The sequence below is a fragment of the Gallus gallus genome, chromosome 3 (genome assembly GCF_016699485.2).
Source record: "Gallus gallus isolate bGalGal1 chromosome 3, bGalGal1.mat.broiler.GRCg7b, whole genome shotgun sequence".
NCBI lineage: Eukaryota > Metazoa > Chordata > Aves > Galliformes > Phasianidae > Gallus > Gallus gallus.
Window position 1 is genome coordinate 35129190 of NC_052534.1, and position 15710 is coordinate 35144899.

Here is a 15710-nt window from a genome sequence, read left to right on the forward strand (position 1 = left end):
CATTAATATTCTGGTAAGGTTATCCCTTCCTGCAAAATTTCTATTAGTTATTTTCCATCATGCAATTATGGATCAATTAATTCTTAACACTTTTTAATATATCGGTGCTTTGTAACGGTTTTAATTTAGCAAAGAGGAGGTGCAGTCCATTACATGTAATTAACATTGCTGCTATGAATACACCATGGCCAATGCTGGGGAGGTCATTTAGATTAGAGTAGCAGCCTCTAATCATTGCTTGGCGCTCAGCTCTCCTGGGCATGTATAAACTGCAATTGCATTTTTGAATCCCTTAGTGTGCTTCTCAACAATCCTGCAAGCAGCACTGGATTAGATTTTGGAAAAAGTACTCTTGTTCTACAGACACTACAGTTGTAGTTGTAATATTTGGCAATTTGTACTTCCTTAATGTCAAACATGAAGCATTATATGAACAAGATTTCCAGCTCTAAAGCAAAATCGTAAGCTCTGAATAATGTCTAACACATTTTCTACAAAAGTGGTGGACCAAATTCAGCTGTGTGTAGTCTAAACTTCACTAATATAAGAAGAATTCAGACTGCTTAGACTAGGGCCAAATGTCATGCAACATGATATTTTCCCTATCTCAACTAACATGTTATTTTTCAAAAAGTAGGCATGGCTGTAGTTTGAGAAAGGTGTGTTCAAAGTGTACAAGCCCTATGGGAATTTAAGTACTGTGATATGGCAGGTTGGTAGGATTCGCAGTATAAGTCATGTCCTGATTTCAGGAATATGCAGAGTAGATATCATTATCATGTTTGAAGCCATGAAATTTGGTAAATATGTGTAAACGTCTTTTCACCATCAAAAATCAAAGTAAAGTCTTCAGGTGGACAGCACTGAACTCTCTTATCAAACATGTACTATATCTGGTAGTGATAGGGCAAGGGGGAATGGTTTTAAACTGAGACTTGGGAGGTTTAGGTTAGATATTAGGAGGCAGTTTTTCACACAGAGGGTGGTGACGCACTGGAACAGGTTGCCCAAGGAGGTTTTGGATGCCCCATCGCTGGAGGCATTCGAGGCCAGGCTGGATGTGGCTCTGGGCAGCCTGGTCTGGTGGTTGGTGACCCTGCACATAGCAGGGGGGTTGAAACTAGATGATCATTATGGTCCTTTTCAACCCAGGCCATTCTATGGTTCTAGGTAGCTCTAAAAGCCATGCCTCCTATTTATTTACACGGAAACTACAAAGCACAGTAATGCTAGTTGATAGAGCAAATTCTCAGCTACCAAGCATTATTCTTCAACGTAGTCACTACAATTAGCTATGCATTTTCAGCAGCAAGGAACAAGAGCCTGCATGTTGAGCTTGGAAAAATCTGTCTGGCATCCAGGCTTGTCTTTCATGTTGCTTTCATCACTGCTGAAAGGCACCACCCACTGCCTCACCATGCTCACATCCACTGTTCGGTCTTCAGAAACATTTAGCAAGCCTCAATGAATGTCAATTTTCTGCAGGGAGGATTTCAATGACACACCTTTGTTTCATATGCACTTCTATGTCAGATGCCATTTTGTCAGACTGCCTTCTGCTGCCACCTGTCACACAGCAACAACATGCAATAGAATATTGGTGGCAAAATTCGGCCGCCAACATCTGCCTCTGACATCAAAGGCCAAAATAATGAAATAGGAGGCATTACTTTTGAAGCAAACCTACTTTGTTTTAGTGTATCTGTATTTAGAAATGTTGCTATCTTCATTATTTGTTTTAGCATATTGTGCCAATATTTTGGCATTAAAATGTACTCATGAATACCACTTCAAATAAGAATGTCACATGCTTACAGCCACCAAAAATCAAAGTCATTGTCTCTCTCCATGTTTCTGTACTCTTTGATATTGTGTAGCTCAGAGATAAGAAGCTGATTAAAAAACAAAGTGTCAAAATATCAGCTATCACACTGCAATGTAATAGTATTCATCATTACTGCTTTATACAAGAGATGTTGAGCAGTCTGGCTGGCTCATTAGCTCTGAGTTGTGCAACACTGAAGTACAGAGTTAGCCTCATTTTCATAGATACTTACAGCTTATAATGAAGTCTGTGTAGTCTTGCATTTGCTATACTGTTCTGTGAATCATGCCAGCAGCTTTCAATGAGGCTAGTAATTAAAAGGAGTGGTGATATGATGTTTAATTTTTGTGATAAATGAACTTCAGTGTAAGTAGAAATATATTCCTGCCACTGCACGATTCTAACAATTAATAACAAATTTAGTCAAAAAAACCCAACATTCTATAGCAACAAAAGAAAAAAAAGAACAACATCATCAACAACAACAAAGAAACTTATCAGCATACGTACATGTATACCTATATGTACTTCCTCTAGCCCCAGTGTACACTCTGCTTGTTAATCCAACACCATAGCATACTATTCTCTATCATTTAGCCGTTTTCCTTCAGGGTCAGTGTTTCTAGTCCAGAGTCACAGACATTTCCCCTAGCTCCCAGTTGTGCATTCCTGCTTTCTTTGCAAACTGAGACCTGCAGCTCAACTCCTTAAGCCTCTTGCAGAAGTAATCCTTTTAGCTTCTTAAAGGAGCTGTTCTGGACCTACAGCTTCAGTTATCACTGTAGTCATTAACAGTTTGAAAAGTTCTGATCTCTACGACTCTGATTCTCACATCATCCTGCAAGTATGTTTTGTAGGCAGGGAAAGAAGCCAACAGTTTGACTTACCCACATCAGTGAGATTGCAGCCTTTCCTTACCTGGGGAATTTGTTTGTTACTGTTTCTTCAAGAGTTCCAGTCACTGCTGCATAGAGGTTTCACTACTGTTACTGACAGAAGGGGACTGTGATACCTACCTGTATTGCTCTCCCCTTTCTCAGACAGCTCTGTTATGATGGCAACTGAAGCAATGGTGGTAGTTCTCATTTTTCCCTTTTGCAGATACACAATGCAAGTGTTGATCTTGCTTCCAAATGTGCTGCTAGCTGCTGAGGGAAATATGTTTCCTTCAAACAGATGAAAAGCCTTTCAGAAATTGTCATTATTTTAATTGTGGGTCACTTGCTTATGTACAATTCTAACCAAACAAGAAGTTTATATCATTACTAGAAGCATTAACTTTTGAGAGTCATACAGATATATTCTGGCTGCTGACTTTTTTCTTTTTTAAGAGGTATTCTATAAACAAACAAAAAAAATCATAATTTGTAAAGCATTGAAAGAGTGAACACTTTGATTTTTAATTTTTTTTTCAGAATGCTGCTATCCCGGCTGTACACTGGAATGCATTCAAGCCAGAATGTACAGATCCTGAGTTAAGACAGAACTCTACCAGGAAAAAGATGACACATTCTCTCTTAGTGTCCAGGTCAGACTCCTCTCTGCTTCTGTTTCTTCTGTGTTTGCCTTCTGTTTTACCACCACTACTGTCTGGGTGATGGTCCAATTTCATTGACTGCTATGAATTAATTTCTGACAGCCATCTCAGTTGTGTCTCCATGGATATTTCTTGTTTACAGGCAAGGAAACAGTTCTAGTACTTACACACCTTTTACCCACCAGTATTTTCCTGATGCATCCAAAAATTATTCCAGTTTCCTAGAAACTACCATCCAAAAGGATCAATTTGTGCCTCTGGGGGCTGTGATTACAAGGACTTCATGAAAGGTGTTGACTCTGCCCACATGACACTGCAGGTGAATTACACAGCCATGAGACCTTGTTGGTGCATTTCAGAAATCTGAAGCATATGCGAAAAGCTGCTGGATCACTGGCCTTTCAGCCATGTTCTAGTCCAGCTTCAGGCTGTAGCACCTCTACATCTGAAGAGCCCACTGTTCCTTCTCAGTCTCTAATTGAGATTATGTCTTTGTTTGGTTTTTGTTTTCCTACCTGGTTTCTGTCTTCCTGTTAATTTCCCAATGGAGCCCTGTTCATTGTCTCCCTGTTGGTCCCAGTCTAATTACTCCTAACATAACACAGATGGCTCTCTCCTTGATCTCCATCATACTTGTTACTAATCCAATGGCCTAGAATGGTGCTCTTGGAGCAGAAGGATATTCTGGTTGCCTGTGAACCTCATTTCCAAACTGTCAGATGTGGTGAGATTAAGATGACTGGCTGTAACCTTTAAACAAGGAGTGTACACCTATGTTGTCAGGTGGGCTATGAATCTTATGCAAGCAAAAAACAGAAACTGCAGACTCTTTGACAGCTAAAGAACTTTAACTACATGAATCTGTCAATCTAATGTGGAGATGGAGCCAGAACTATAGGTCTGGATTGAGTACGTGGGATGAGTTTTGAAGAGAAATGTATCTGCTAAATTTTTTTCACTGCCTGAAAACTAGACATGAAATGTGCTTTGAAGAATGGGAGGTAACAAATAAAATAATACACTTGTCAGTAATTGGTGGAAGAGAAGGATGAACTACTGAGTACCTTAGAGCTATGCATAAAGTTACTGGCTAAATTTAATCATCCAAATTAGAAGGTTAGTGTGGAATTCATCTCACCCAACTTCAGACATTTGCAATGTATGCTGTAGGCATATACAATTAAGCAAGTCACTTGAGGCTTCTTTTTAAGGTCAGTGGGGGAAACAGAGAGTGATCCATTAGGCCTGTTTTAGATAGTCATTTTAGAAAGAGATTTACTCCCTACTTCTCCCATTATTCTAAAAGAGGAGCCTCAAGAGACCAGCTCTTCATATCTGGTTTTGCTCAGATAAATCTCACTTCCCTGTATAGTAACTATCCATTATGCAAAACAAAGGAGGTAGGTCCTGTGAAGAGTCCTCTTTCTCACTACTGACCACACAAGAAAAGTAAAGACTACATTAAGTATTTCAGTTAGATATTTGCAAATTACACATAGTTCTTCTTTCATCATTTTCATGATATATATTGGTGACAATCCAAGAAGCAGGAATGTATTTTATGCTAATTAAGTTGGCCAAACATATAGATACTGTTTAGATTACTTACAACTAGAAAAGGCTTGTTTAGAAAAAAAACCACCATCAACAACAAAGAAACTATATGAATTGACAGTTTGGCAAGCAGAATTCAAGGAATAGAAACTTTGGCCACTTTAATAATTACAATACCAAAATGCGTATTTTATCACAAGTATTAATAACTTTGAACAGAGCAGAGCAGTGACTTAGGTTTTTTCAGATATTCTGTTTTTTCTTTAAATAGGCAAAACTGATTCCAGTCCCAGAGTGAAGGAATTGAAATGTGTTTCAGTTCTTGTCTCTGAATGCTCATCATAGATCTTCTTTAAATGGAAAAAAAGAATTTCAGTGGTGCTACTAATAAGAAATTAAATGCAACCTTGTATTTGAAAGTACACCCCACCGCAGTGCTGAAAATTAGTAAATGAGAGCTCAGTTAAAGAGAAAAAAGATAAGCAGATCACATAATCATTTATAACATTAGAATCTTAAAAAAGTAGAACAGAAAAAAAACAAAATAAAACAAAAACCAACAGAGTAGAACAGGGAAAAAATGGCGGTGCATTTGTTGTTAATAAGTGCTACAATGTTTAATTGAATTTTAAGTAGTTAGAGTTAGTAGGCTTGAAATGAGGTGATACACACTTCTGGAACACAAGCTGCCTGAGAAGATAATGACCCAATAAGAGAAGAAAAATTTTAAGCAAGAACAGGGTTTTAAGCTTGTGAAATAGTAAAGTGTATTTAAAAATCAGATTTTCCCAGTCTGCGGATTGCTCCACTCCAATAGTTTTATTCCAGTTATAGAGTGAGCTCATTCTTCCAAGAGAGCTAAAACCAGGGATTGATTTACTTATTTTCTTATGTGTACTTGCTGCTTCAGGTGCTCCTGGATGTAATACAAAGTAAGCACAGAAACCCCTGAAAAGACTGTGGAAATGGTATTCGAAAGTTATTTTGATGGCTTCTAGAGCTGCTGAACATTCTAGATGAGTTAGTGTAAGTTGTAATGTCCTACATTGACAGTCAGTAAATGCAGTGCCTTCACTGTGAAGGTAAGCAAAAAGGTGTCTGGCATACCATGTTGAAAAATAGGATGAATCTTGGTGTAGAGTTTTGAGCTAATTCCAGTTTGCTCATTATTAAGTTATACTGCTCTCCCACTGCTTACAGTGGTTGGTTTTTTATTTGTTTGTTTGTTTTTAAATGAAGAGGTAAAAGTATTATGTTGATTTCTATTTATTTGTTTGTTTGTTTGTTTGTTTGTTTATTTTTAAGAAAAATGCATGGGTTATTTCAGACATTGTCAGCCTTGAAAACTAATATACATGTACTTGCTTTTGACTACATATTCTTCTGGATGACTTTTCAAACATTTTAAAGAAAAGAACATTATATGCTATCAGTAGTTCCAGGTGTTTCAAAAAATCTTTTGTATTTTGGGGAAGGTTAAGGTTGAAGGCAGATCACACTAACTCCATGTGTAGCTGGGTGCATCTTTCTTATCTTTGAGGTCAGCCAAAGTTTTACACAGTCTTTTAGATGGGAAAAAAAAAAAAACCTGTTTTCATTTTTTTGTTTAAATGTAAGAATTACAATAGAAAGATATGAATATAAAGTCATATTTGTATTTTAAAGAGATATAGGTTTCTTGTAGAAAATTATTAAGATGAAAGAAGTAGTAAATCCTGTATCTTTCTTTGAGATTCTAGGTGTGAAAAAGATATTTTATTAAGGACTACCACGAAAGAGTGAAATCTAAGCTTATGGTGAATATAGCTGCTCTGCTGTGTATTTAGAAAAAAATACATTATAAAAATCACCCATTTTTGTGAATTTAGAAGTGCTCTTGGAAGGTCAAAGTCATCATCCTGAACTTGAACTTGTCAAAGAAGATGAAAGCTGGCAAGTCTATAATGAGATTGAAACTTTGATTGATGTTCTTCAGTGGGGTAGGAATCATGATTTTATAATGCTATAGAATGATCTTTTTTTGTAGTTATTTATACAAAGGCGATGGAACTGAGATTTGTTTATATTTAGTTTCTTCCTTTGATCCTTTGAATTGTCTTCTTATTCTACTGGCTGTAAAGTCTTCTAGATTAAATGAGACGCATAAATTAGAATACAAGGAAGGCTGGGGTTTTCTCCCTACCAAAAAGTACTTTGAACTAAAACAGTCTAAATCTAGGTCAGTGCCTGAAAAGAATCTGTCAGCACTCCATGTAGCTTCTAACAGTTATCAGCAATAAGTGTAAAAGCTTGACCTACAAATCCACAGCTCAGCCTCCAGCTGTGACCATGGTGAAACCACTTATAGGCTGTAGCTACTTTTTGATGGATCCATTTTGACTGCACCTTCCAGTTGGAGGGTAGAATCACATAAAACAAGTGATTCAACAAGCTTAAGAAACATTTTCGTTTTGTCCTCTAATGCAGATGTATTGCTATTTATCATTTTACATAAACTTTTAGCATATAGCAGTTATTTTACAACGTGAATTACAATTACTTACAGTTATCCAATAAAACTACCCAATTTATTTCCTTATTAAGGATAAGTAAAAAAAAAGAAAATCAGTATCATTAGAGTAAAATTTTATTTCATCCTTTACTTTTTCATAATTATCCCATTTTATATATTCAATTTTTTCCTAGATGTACATATTAATAGCATTCATAGAAGTCAGATAAATATTTTAAATGTCTGTTTAACCTTTGATAGAATTCATGGAAGTGATTACTATACCTGACTTTATAAGATCCATTTGAGTGCAACTTTTAGAAGACTATCAATCCTACTTTTAGAAGAATATAAATTCTAACTGCCGATTCATATTCTATGATAGTCTGACTATCTCACTATTATATATGTTGTCTTTTCCAGTCTGAATTTTGCAAAAAGATCAGACTTCAGCAGCTGATCTGAATTCTGGCTATCTCTAACATCCCCTTCATTCTCTTTATGACCTTACAAGTTTGATATTTGCGTCTGTGTGTTCCCCACTGCTTCCTTTGGCCTGGCTGTTATACCCAAGGCCTTGCTTAGGACTGATAACACTGGCCTGCTAGATAGTACGAACTATAAGCCAGTTGTCCTACCCTATAAACAGTGAGCAGCTCAAGATCCCCTTGAGCTTTAATCCTCACAGCAAGACTGCATGTGACCTCCCCAGTTCCTTCTAAATATTGTGAAGTTTGAGTGACTATAGTTTCAGCATGGATTAGGTAATTATTTGAGGTAACATATAGAGACGTCTACCTCTTAGAAGAAAATACAGTGTTAAGGAAACATCAGTATGGAATGTGGTGAAAATGCAAGGAGTCTGATCCATGATATTTCCTTAAGCAACATAAGATCTGTAAATCTTAGATTGTTAGCAAATCCAAGGCAGCTTGGTATGCTGACTCTGAGAGATAGTGAGAGCATGGAGCAGAGTGTAAACAATGTGGCCAGGCTCTGTGATAACGTCTGGTACTATGGAACTGATTAGCATCATAGTAGTCATCTTGAGTTAGCAGCTTTTCATTTTCTGTTGCTCCTGCCTGTGGCGGGTGGGATGGAGATTCATGATCTTCAGGGTCCCTTTCAGCCCGGGCCATTTTGTGATTCTGTGATATCTAGTGTTCATTGTTTTGAATGTCACTTCCGAATTCCCACCCTTATACTCAGATGTACATTTGCAAACCATTACAACCCATTTGATTGTGGGTTAGAAGACAATAAAGGCATGAGTTGAAGGAAAGAAAGTGTGTTAGAGAAAGAAAATGCATGGTTTGCTGAAAGACACCTTGTTTCTGTAAGCGCAAGCTAATTTCAAGGTCACAAAGTGGGGATATGCGTTGTCTCACCTATATTATATTACCATTATATAAGTAGGGCCTTTTTTCTCTCATGGAGGAAATCTTTCCAGCCCTCATATACTGCTTACAAACATGCACATATATACTTTAACACACAAATACGCACAAACATTCCTATGGTCTGGGTTTTTTTGTTTTTGTTCTTGTTTTTGAATTTTTTTAACTGACTGAAAATTCAAAGAGATAATTATCAATGAAAATGGCACACTGCTCTGTCATGTTCAGAACTCTCTTCATGCATGTTGTCTTGTGATGATTTCCTTCTGGTTTTCTCTTGATAACTTTGATAGTATTGAAATTCTACAGTGATGCTACAAGATGAAAATAAATAAAGAAAAAAGATTGTAGAAGAAAATCTAAGAATGTTCTTACCAAACGGTATATCACATATTATTCAGATGTTTTACCTGAGCATGGTCAAGAAAACAATAAGATATGCATAATTTGTTGTCAGCAGGTCATAATTTGGTAATAAGAGAATTTTAATTCTGTTTTCTCTCTGATAAATTTAGTTTCTGAAAACTACCCTCAAATTTACCTTTGTTCCTGCAATTTTCACAGCATTCTTTTACTCTTCACTTTTCCTTGTTCATGCCATGAGAGGAAAAGAATAAAGATGCTCTATTTATTACTTGTTTTGGAAAAAGCTGCAGAAACATATATCTTTTCATTTTTTCATTTTTCTTTTTGGCCCTCCAGCCATGCTCAAATTTAGAAGTTCAGTACTGAACATAACTCTTTTGAGGATTAAATGCTATAACTGAGGCACTTTCTCAGATTAAAGTGCCTCTTCTTTCTCTGGCAACTTTGGTCCTTAAAATAAATTGTAACATTTTGTTTTCCTTCATTATAAACTTGATTTCTGATACTGCATCCCAGTCTTGCTAGTTGATAAGAAATGAAACAGGCAGATTGCAGATGCGGTGGGTACCAACAGAAGGTTTCTGATGGGAGGTTTTTGTAAACCTTACGTCTGCTTCTGTGCAGTACTGCTGGTGGTCATCTCCAGATTGAAGTTCAAAGCAAATTAAGTGTGTTCTCCCCGTAATGGAAACTAAGATATATTGACAAAATCTTCCTGTACGTCAAAGAGCAGACTAGGTGACTTTGACATTTATTGATTCTTACACGTGCTTAGAAGTCACAGAGAAAAATTCAAAATATGTTAACTACGGAGTATTGTTAATAATTGTTGAGAACATTTCTATTTATTCATCTCAGGGCGAAGAACAATATATTGGAAATACTCTGCAATAGATTCATTTATGATGGTAGATTTGTACCTGCATCTTTAATCAAAATAATGGTACATATTTTGTTGCAATCACATTGAAGTAAGCGGCATTATGCTATGGATAAAAATGATGTATTGTATTTTGTCCCTCATTTCAGACAGTGCTATTAAGTTTTAGTAGTATCAGTCTGCAGGAATTCACCTGAATTGAATTGATTGATGTAAAATTCTTTCAAGCTACTTCTCCCGAGTCTAGGAACACTCACTAGTTCAGTCTAGTAATAGCACAGTTTTTAACATGGATTTATGTGTTGTTTTTCCTGTGTGTTATTATTTATTTTATTAATAATAGCAGCGGTCCCAAAACCTCTATTGTGACAAATGTGGTAAAAACTTGTTCAGCTACACAAGGACAAAGAGTGCAGCTTTTTCAAAGTGCCAAAATGCCTCTCAAAGCTATGATGCCTTTTGCTTTTCCTGGCATTCTTTGATGAAATAGATTACAAAAAGTGGTTGGCAGAAATACAAAGCTTAGACTTGAACTGTTTCTGCACCTGTAAACTGAGGGTAGCTGAAGTCAGAGGAAGCAATTAATAGACTTGGGAGTTATTAAGCTACTTACTTCTTTTGTGTAGAGAAAAGATATGGAAGTAGTCTTGCATGACTGAAAAATCTGGCCTCCATTACAGAATCTTACAAACCAGCACTGTGCATAGGAATTACAAGAAGCTTTCCACCTAATCCCCAGACTGGTTCCATTATGTATCTTCTTTCTCTGTATGTCATTATTCGATCGATGGGGCACTAATACAAAAAACAGCTTGGGTTTTTATCTGAATTTACTCCAGTATGACTTAAGCCAGATAAAGAATTCATATCCCCTATGGAGTTTTTAAAGATGACTAAGTTACCAAACAGAGGAGATCAGATCTACTAGTAAAACAGACATCGAAAACAGGAACAACTCTCTGCTAATACAGTCAGAAACTGTTTTCTTGCTTGCTTGCTTGCTTACTTGCTTGTTTGCTTCCTTCTTTCCTTCTCTCCTCCTTTTCTCCATTCTTTCCCCCTTTCCTCCTTTCTTTCTGCTATATGCCTATAACTCTTCTGAGTTTACATGAGATGAAAATTAAGATTTGTGTGTTTTTACTGCAGATATTACTAATATTTATCTCCTTAATGTGAAAACGCACATATACAATGCCTTTGGTAATCAAATTGATTAACTATATTGATTTAATGTTATAGTTATTCAACAGATGGTTCTGCCATATTTCCTAAAAACGTAGGGGAGATAAATTCAAGGACCAGAATATTGGTATTCATTAACCTATGGCATTTCTCACTTGAATGCAGGTTTGAAGGATTTCCTTCCTAACCAAAGTCACCACTAAGACTGCCAGTATTGTGGCTACTATTTTCTCTAAGGAAAAGGCTTGGAAGTGCAACATAATGATTATATGCTGTACTTTCTCCGGACAAAGCACTTAAAATGTTCACACTATTGCTGAAACTTAGGTGACAGTCTGTTGCTGATGCTTTTCCACCCTGAAGTTTGCTTGTTTTTCCTGCCAAAAAGCACAATTCTTCTGTTTTAAGTGGCCTCTGCCTTCCACTGCGTTTCTTTGCAGCCAGCAGCTCATAAAGTTGTACAATAGAAATGCACTGAAGTGAGAGTGCCTAATAGGATATTTTTGAAGTACTGCCTTCTGGAAGTACAGTTCTCACTGCCTTATTTCTAGCTAGTTACAGTGTCCTCAGAGTTGATTTGCAACATTAATACCATAAGACTTTGGAAAAAATGAAAGCAAAATTGCAATGCATACTGAGATGTTCAATAACAAGGATGTGTATCAGAACAAAAGCACTGCTATATTTGACTGCAGAGAGCAGAAACAATGGGAAAACCAGTATGTTGTTATGATGGTCTGGAGTTCTAGTTGTTTATTTGATTTCTGTGTATTTTTACTGTTCCAGAAGAAAGCCAGCAATATCAGACAGAACCAAACCACAGCAATTTGTATTCATTTGCAAACAATTTTGCTTTTCTTTAGCTGAAATTTATAAGCATCCTCATACATAATCACTAGCATGTAAGGGAGAAAATGTTTCTTATTGACAGAAACACTCTTTACTTCGCTGCTAGTTTTGTTTTCAGAAAAATTATTCAAGCATCATTTGAAACCTTTGTTTCCGGAGGAACAAGGGATTAATATTACAATGAAAGATTGATTTATGTGTTGATTATGTCTAGGCTTGATTGGAGATTAGACAAACAAGGTTATCACTAGATCTACACTTTCAATTCAGCATTTTGCATTAAAGCCATCCAAGAAAAAAAGGGTTATAGGTCAAAGTTCCCTCTTTTAGTGTGAATCCAAGAATGAACTTCAGTGCTCATGGCATTCCTGACAGTCATGGAAACTCCCAGAGAACAAGTCTGAGAATCTGGTATTAGAAGGTTCTGTAGTGCTTGATTTTGAGCTTGTTACATAGCTGCTATGTTCTCAGGTGTGCAAAGGTATGTGGTAAACTAGGATAGTCATCACTAGTCAGGAAGAATTAAGAGAAAATACTTAAGAATTATGTGTTACCTTTCTAAGGTAGATATTTACTGCGTTTGAATTATCTGATATAGCAGAATCCCTGACTTTTCTATGGATCAAAACAGGGATCAACCTGCTTTTTGACTGTGTTTTATAAAAGCTGCATAGTAATATTTAACAAGAAGGGGAAGATATGTAGAATCATAGAATCATAGAATGGCCTGGGTTGAAAAGAACCTCAAAGATCACGTTTCAACCCCCCTGCCATGGGCAGCGTAAGCATTTTGCTCCTGAGTTACTTGGAAAATGCTCAGTAACGGTGCATAATTTCCAATGTACAAGAATGTATAAGGTAGCAGATCACAAAAATGTTACTAGTTTTAGTAACACATAGACAATTAATTGCTTCATGTAATAAGGAATCCAGGTCCTCTTATTTTCTTTTGTTAACTCCTCAGAAGCCTCACTTACAAGTCAGTAATGAAATTGTGCTTCTTAAAAATTGGTTATAAAGTGCAAGCCATTAAAGAAATTACTAAAGAATTTCAGTACTGTCAGCATCTTAATTAATTAATAGACCAAATTTGTGAAGATTTTCCTACCATACTGATTAATCTGGCAGAAGAAGTACATAAAAACCTATCAAGATATAGCATAATGCATGGAAAAATAACAACAATACATTCATTAACATTTTAATTCAGTCATGTTTCTGGTACTAATATTACTGACTGTTTTAACTTGAATATAGATTGATATTGTTTTAGCTAGTTAGAGCAGGTAGAAGGGATACAGCCTTCAGCCTTACTGAGTCCCATACAGAATAGTAAAAAGGATTAGCTTTTTAAAGCATTAATTTCCATTATCACTTCACTTGATCATTTTTCTCCAGGGAACTAAAACTGTTGTCTATGCACTAGCAGGTACAGGTACAATATGCATGCTGGGATGGTAATAGAGGGAAAGATAAGGGACTGCATAAATCTTTCAGAACCATGAGACCAGAAACATACGTTTGGCAATAATAGTGTGGCTATGGACTTAACAGCAGTCCCTGCTTCCATCTCTACAACAGCTTATCTTCTGTAGGTGTGAGAAATGGAGTTGTTTTGTTTCAGGTTTGTTTGTTTGTTTTTTGGTTGGTTGGTTGTTTTATTTTTATTGATACAGAAATTTCACAGTGAATTAGAGTTATCTTTTGTCAGTTATAAGAAGTGATGTGATAGTTGTAGTTTTCATGGTTATCCCCAAACCACTATGCTTTCCCTGTGACTAGAAATGTCACAGTTTCCACTAGTGTTAAATCAGCTATGCTGGATGGAAAAAAAAAAAGCAGGAAGAAAGATGTAATGTTTGTATGTTATCTGTTTATCTGCCCTGGGGGAGGCAGTTTTTGTTTTGTATATTTTTAGAGAATTGTAAGGGTTAAATCACAATGTCCAGAAGTTCACAGGAAAGACAGACATATTCTTTCAGAAGCATAAGAGAAGTGCCTAGCAGAATATAAAACAGTTTGTAAAATGTTCGTGTTAAACTACCTTCAGTTTGAATAATAAATATTTCTGACAATTCTTTATTATGTGTTACTTTCTGACAATACAAGAAGTACATTTATATTCAAAAATCACATCTTTGAAAACTTCAAGGCAGTAAGAAATAGAAAGGCAGTAAGTATCTATTTATACCAATCTCCATAAAAATAGAATTGTGCTCAAGTCTTCAAGGGAGGTCCTCTGCTTGTGGACTGGAGAAGAATATTGTTAATCAAATATGAAAAAAATCTGGAGATTGATGCAGAGAAAGACTGGACTAGATGATCTTGTAGGTCCTTTCCAACCATGTGATTCTATGATTGTATCATTTTCTCCCATTTTTTTCTACCCAATGTAATGCATGGTCCTTCGCAATCACAGGGAAAAATGGTTAAGAAAATTTTGGTTAAAATCTGAACTGTTCTGAGTTGCTCTTTTTAAAAATGTAATTCTAATTTGTGTACTAGGAACCAAGAGTAAACAAAAGAGACCTTTCACCCAAAAATAGAGATTGCTTACATCTTGTTTATTCCAACTTGCATGTAATTGTGCATTTGTATTATAAAATTATATAGGGGTTTCTTCAACTACAGTTGAAGGTGACAGCAACCACACTGCAGTGTGATAAGCAGTCACAGATCATCAATAGTAACCAGTAGGCCACCTTTATAAACATCATTTTTGTGGATTTGATTAAACCTAATAAAAGTAGCATTTCTAAGACACTAAAGAAAACTGCAAAGAAACATCTGTGTATTTTTATTTCATTATGATTTTGAAATACATTTTAATTGCTTGATTAGGAATTCCATATATTGCAAGCTAGAAATGATCTGTTATGTTGTTGCAAGTTTTAACTCTTTATGAAATGGATTGAAGCTCAACTTCTGCAGAAAAACATTTCCCTTTTCTGTCTGTAAAATGAATGAAGGTGAATGAAGAGAGGAAGTGCAAAATACTGCTTTGCAAGACTGCCAGCAATCTGTCATTTCTTCAGAAAATTCTCACTTTGAGTTTTTGCCCTCTTTTGTCCTGTGAAGCTATGTCCTACTTCCTCTTTTGCATCTTCAGGGAACAAAAAGGCTCCAAAAACGAGATGAGAGCTTCGATGTATGTGGTAAGACCTGTGTTTTAAAATTAATGGGATCCACAGAGAGGAAAGTGCCATAGGCAGCAAAAGGCCATTTGCTTTCCTTTTGCAGGAAGCTCAGCAGCATAAAAAATGTGCTGCTGCTGCTGCTGCTGCTGTTCTTCTCTCTTTCTTTCTTTCTTGGTCCCACTCCTCTGTGGTAGGCCCTAAGGACAATTGGCAGAATGTTGGTCCAGTGTGCTGGAGAACACAAGAAGGATGTGTAGTTCATGCATAGTTGTGAACCCACCTATAGTACTGTAAGGAACTGCAGCACACAGATTTTTGATTATTTATTTATTGATTTACAGCTGCAGAAGACTCTCTCCACTCATTCCTACAAAAATGTCTTTAATTATGCCACATCTGTTCATGCCAGTCTGATACAAATTTAAAAAAAAGAACCAAACCACCAAAAATCAGCTTGGCTCTTAGTAGGCAGAGGAGTATCTATTATATCAT

The 15710-nt window shown here is 36.2% G+C and overlaps 1 protein-coding gene across 1 annotated transcript in view; it reads left to right on the top strand.

Annotated features, from left to right (window-relative positions):
- The window catches only part of PLD5 (phospholipase D family member 5), a 330317-nt gene that overhangs the window by 91132 nt on the left and 223475 nt on the right, over positions 1-15710 (top strand). Inside the window, exon 3 of the mRNA XM_040697105.2 lies at positions 3241-3353. The gene's annotated coding sequence lies outside the window, so the exon portion shown is untranslated. The remainder of the gene's footprint in view (positions 1-3240; positions 3354-15710) is intronic.